Raw genomic sequence first — 6066 nt, 5'->3', positions numbered from 1 at the left:
ACTGTAGTCTGAGCAGCCGCTACGCATGCTGCAGACAAGAATGCTGATCCTTGTGAAGAGAGGAAGAAAATGGAGAATGTCACTGAGAGAAAGATGGGAGGAAAAATAGAGGGTCAAGAGGAAACCAGAAAGAAGAGTAGGAGGCTAGTGAGGACAAGAAGAAGAGAAAGACGAGTTTCCAATGCAGTGTATCCATGGTTACCTGCTTGTTGCTAGTGCTGTGTGGCATGTGAATGAACTCTTTCCCAAACAGCCAATAAGAAGTTGAGGATCAGCTGAGGTCAGGCCTGGCTATGACGTCATCACAGAGGAAGTGCCACATTTTTCACATGTCCAAAAGTTGCTTTAGATCTGATCTCAATGTTTGGCTACTGCTATCTGTTCGCCATATCAAGTTGCACAAATACAATGACATGAGGCAATCATCTGTATGACTCGAGTATTTCTACCTTAATGCTGGACGAATAAAGTCAAATCAAGAAAACATGCTTGTAAGTGGTTTTGATGCAGGTTATAATATATTTAGTATCGTAATGGAGAAAATATACATCGGTTTTGTGGACGCTCACATTATGATGTCCCAGTTACTCTTGGTAATACACAGAACACAGTGTCAGCAGTTTTAATTTCACTTACTACTTCCTACAGAAAAAATAGTCCCTGTGAAAACTCTCGACAGTGAGTTCTGGATCCTTTTTTACTCATTACCCGTAATGCTTTCAATCACCAGTCTTCAAACTCTTCGTTATGTCCCTGACGCTAAAAAGCCTTACTGTATGGTGCGGGGTTAACCGATCTTGGACCACCGAGGTGACTGACTACAGTTTGTGGGCCTTGGCACTTTCCCCCGAGCAAATGACCAGGTTTGATTCATTCCTGCCCTTATAAAGACAGACAAGAAGGGCTCTCAAGTCTCATGCATTGAGCATGACTGTCACTCATTTCGGTCTTTTATCACGCACTCTAGCCACACACTGTATTTCTCATGCAAAGCATCATTTTATAAGAAGCTGCAGTGCAGTAGCTGCTCTCACTATGGAACCGGCAGGAATCGAGCGCGTCTCCTCTGGAGCTCGGTCGAGCTGCCACTGACCAGCCAATCAAAAAAAAAACAGGGGCTACACAATGGCCAATCAGAAAATAGCACTATTGTAGCTGGGTAATATTTAACGCAACAGCCAATGAAAAAAATCATAGTGTTATTCATGTGATTCTTTTTTTTTCGTTTTGTAACTTTATTCTCACAAATAGACTCACACCAGTGATTACTGATCAATCTTCAAACAATATAACAATAGTAACAATAACAATATTGCTTGAGGTAGTGCATATATCATAAATAAAACAAAACATTGAAGTAGATAAATCATTACAGATCAAATTCATTACAGATGTCTTTGGTTTTCACAGCTTTACAGTTGGTGCAGTACTTTAGTGTGTCCAGGTAGGAGTTAAAGTAAGTAATGAAAACAATAAAATTAGGTTTCTGGTTTGCAAATTTGGTGGTGTGTGTGTATAGAATTTAGCTAATTATAAGGAAAAAATCACAACATACAACTTTTTAATATATATTTTCAAAAAAAAATACATAAAATCAATTTTGAGTCCCTGTCGGGGTCCCGGGGGGCTGGAGCCGATCCCAGCTGACATCGGGCGTGAGGTGGGGTACACCCTGGACAGGACACCAGTCTATCGCAGGGCACATAGAGACGAACAGAGACAGACAACCATTCACACCTACGGGCAATTTCAGAGTCAACAATTAACCTTACACATGCAGACACAGTGAGAACATGCAAACCCCACATTTGAACCAGGGACCTTCTCGCCATGAGGCAACAGTGCTAACCACTACATCATCATGTAGCCTATATAAAGCTATGGTAAAGAGGTTTGGTGGGTAGTATCTCTGATTGTCTTCAAAACTTGAGAGGCCGGGTCAAGTCACATTTTGGTCCTATCCTAAACTGTGAACCTGAAGCCAATCAAATCTCTCTCCACCCAATGCAATAGCACAATATAGACATAGTCTATTCTGGTGCTACTGTATATACAGCACGTCTTACCATCATCATGTCAATGTCTAATCTAATTCAAATGTAAGGAGTCTGTCTTTCGATTTTCTTGACAACCATTCATCCAATCGACTTCCCACTTGGCAGAAGTATTGCTGAGGATCGAAAGGAGTGCAGTGTTGAGTGCAAGCTCTTGAGATCTAGGGGACATATTTATTAGTAGTGTGTTATCTACAGTTATCTTAGTTATCATTAGCTTGACTGTGTTCCCAGAAAGTTTGTTGCTGAGATAGAAAAAGGTCCTAAACAAACATGATGTGTCCATCTGAAAAATACCATTTTGGCGTCAGAATGTTAAGGATATACTGTATGTGGCTTGTAAAAAATGGTCCCAATATGATGTTACCTTGTAGCAAACATTTTAAAAAACCAGCGATGTAACTTTCAGAATGAACACTTGTTCCTTGAATAAGCCTGGTCCCAAAATAGCTAGCTGTTAGCAAATGACACCTATACTCTGGCATTGCTAGGGGACGCAACTATGTCGTGGAAGGTGTATTGCTCAGGACCTAAGGAAGCACAGTGCGAAGTTGACTGAACGAGTCTTTCCCGAGCAAGCTTCAATCAGCAACACCGGAGGCCAAGTAATCGACCTATTCCCAACAGACACGTTTGAAGCGGCACCGCACTAGTGACCGCAAAATTCAATGTAACTGTGCACAGAAACAAAATCCTCAAACCTCTCCTCAAGATAAAGCACAGCCTAAAACAAAACTGCAAATAGACTTACCACTTGATGTTAGAAAAATGCTAATATAAAGCGCATTACTGTAAAAATGCATACTCATGCACCATACTGTTGCATACAACCTGGATACAGATACAAGTTTTATTCCCTGTAAATGTCCGATCAGTCAGAGCTTTTAGCGATAATGAATTTTCATCCGTAAATTTATTTCAGTGTCTAAACAGCTGTTTCTTCTTCTGTCCTTGTCTGTAAATCAGTTTGAATGAAAGCATTGTTCTCTTTCGACCTCCTGTGCTTCTCTCCCCTGAAGGCATTGAAGCCTGTTGCCTTTTTACTCTTTCATTCCTGAATTCATCTCAGTGGTTGAAGGTCTGTGTGTGTGGGAGTGCTTCCTATTGTTAATCCATGCTTCTCTCTGACACATGCTTGAATGAAAGTATTGTTCAAGCTTTGTGCAGGCGCCGCCAACATCAGTAAGACAACGGCAAGATCCCTCGCCAGCTTCTCACCCATGAGCACCGCCTGTTTAAATTTTTTAGGAGCACATGTATGACCTCCAAGCTAGAGGTATACCACCGACTGTGGAATGCATCATCTTTTGTAAAGACATTCAGAAACCACCGACACCTCCTATGCTTCATCGTGTTGCCAATTCCAAATTGGGGGAGAAACCTTTTTTGTAAATGTAGTTCTCAATTAATTTTGCAAGTTAATTTTACCGTTATTTTTCCATATTCAGAGAAATCGTCTACTTCCTGCGTGCAAGTTTTTTGTATTTTGCCGTATTAATCAGTCAGCTTAGCTTCTGATCTTGTTCACTATTATCTATATATTTCTATAAAATATCTTTAGATGCTGTACTTCTCCACTTTTGTCTTTCAGCCTTTACATAAAATAATGCAATTTTCTTGTGTGTGTGTGTGGTTTATGTTGCGTTTTTAAAAATTAGCCCAGATAGTTCCTGGACAAGGAAGATTTCCTGCAGGAAGTGCTGCTCAAGAGCAGGAACCTTTAATGGGAAAAGAACTGTGGCCAAATCCTTGTCCCTCCAGTTGAAACACAGGTAAGCACTGGCAAAGCTTAATAGTTTGTCTATTGTTATGACTGCTTTTAATGCAGATTGAAGGAACTGACAGGATTATGCCTTACTTGAATTGTATCTTATATGATTTACGTGAAAAATAAATGGATTGATTGAGGTTGAATCAAGTTCAACAAGTACTTTTGGTATTAATTTGATTACAGCCTTCTATTCTCACATTTTGGCAGGACACCCAGGTCATTGTTAAACTCAATGTACCCAAGAGATGACCTTTCTGCATGGGATTTATCTGACTGACTGCTAATTCCCTACTCCTAGAGACAGTTAGAGACAATATATTGTCTTAAAGGTTCCATAAATATTCCAAATTGTGTTCCGTATTGTGTCTCGTTTCTGTTGAAGCTGTTGAATGGCATTGAGTATTGATGCCTGTACAGTCGTAGCAGTGATGCCATCAACACGTCTAGCCTAGCATTTACTGTGTCTCTGCATCATCACTGCACCCGGGTAATGACTGTAACGGCACTGTAGCAGTACTTTCTATCTATAATAAAGTTGTCACATCCCAACTGTACAGAAGTCCTGAAGACTCGTTTAAAGACACAGTTTGAATACTGTGGAAAGAAGTTTTTTTTTTATACATTCACAGTACTTACTTACCTACTTACCTACTTACTTTTTAAAATATAGTACCTTTAACATCACATATACATATATATCTCTCTATATACTCAGACAAGACAGTCCAGAGGCTGTTAACTTCTCCCCGGAGTAGAAAAGGCCATTATTACCACGCCGTGAGGAGTTTTCAGTGTGAATATTTGCAGAAAAGAGGAGAGGAAAAGCTTGCTGGTGGGATTTTGATTTACTTGAGGTTAATTCTCTCTCTCTCTCTCTCTCTCTCTCTCTCTCTCTCTCTCTCTCTCTCTCTCTCTCTCTCTCTCTCTCTCTCTCTCTCTCTCTCTCTCTCTCTCTCTCTCTCTCTCTCTCTCTCTCTCTCTCTCACAAACACACACACACACACACACACAACACACGCTGACAACTAACTCACATAAAAAGTGCTGTGTCACTGAAGAGGAGCAGTAACGTGCTGCAGTTCTGCTCCGCTCCACTGATCTGATGCAGTTATCCCTCAGTAAAAATGAACAAAGGCTGACACTTGATCTGTATTGGAAAACAAATTGCTGTAGTCTTTATTGCCCCCCTGTGGCGAACGGTCAGCTACTTAATTACTTAGATGTCCCCCCCCCCCCGCAACAACCACACAAACACACACACACACACACACACATACACAGACAAGTCAGGACACACTGAGAGTCGAGGAGCTTTATTGCCCTGAGGCTGCTCTTGTCTTGTTTGGATTCATTATACGTCTGACGTCAGATGCCATTCCTCAGATTCATAGCCCAGCCATCAGTGTGTGTGTGTGTGTGTGTGTGTGTGTGTGAGAGAGAGAGAGAGAGAGAGAGAGGGAAGATGAAAGATGTCTGACCGGTTTGTCAACCTGAAGATTTTATACTTGAGCCTATACCGTGTAATGTTTGCCTGTTTTTGCAATTCCTTGCAACACACATACTTTTCTGTGGACACGCGTGCACACACACACACACACACACACACACACACACACACACACACACACACACACACACACACACACACACACACACACACACACACACACACACACACACACACACACACACACACACACCACATACCAGATAAAGGCTAATACCCTGTCCAGGAACTGTCTGGTTTTGCATCCTGTAATACCAGCTGCTGCCCTCCAGCGTTACTGAGACAGAAAAACAAAATAGATGGATATATGTATGTATGTTTTTGCTCACTTTTGGTGGATTTTAATTACATATTGGTTTTACATTATGATGTAATGTTTACTTGTGTGGACCCCAGGAGGAGTAGTGACAATGGGAATATAGATAGACAGACAGACAGACAGACAGACAGATAGATAGATAGATAGATAGATAGATAGATAGATAGATAGATAGATAGATAGATAGATAGATAGATAGATAGATAGATAGATAGATAGATAGATAGATAGATAGTAGTTCAACATTGTTTGTTATCTCTTCCCTCTTTCTTCTCCTCTGTGGGGGTGTGTCATTATTTGGTCTCCTGTCTCCTCACATTTCAAAATTGTGATTTCCTGAACGCACCTACACACACCCTCACGCACACACAAACACCTGATGCTATTGACGATGCTCTTGTGTAAGAGACAGGTG

This window comes from Echiichthys vipera (genome assembly GCF_963691815.1).
Source record: "Echiichthys vipera genome assembly, chromosome: 21".
In the NCBI taxonomy this organism is placed as follows: domain Eukaryota; kingdom Metazoa; phylum Chordata; class Actinopteri; order Perciformes; family Trachinidae; genus Echiichthys; species Echiichthys vipera.
This window is presented reverse-complemented; position numbering follows the sequence as displayed.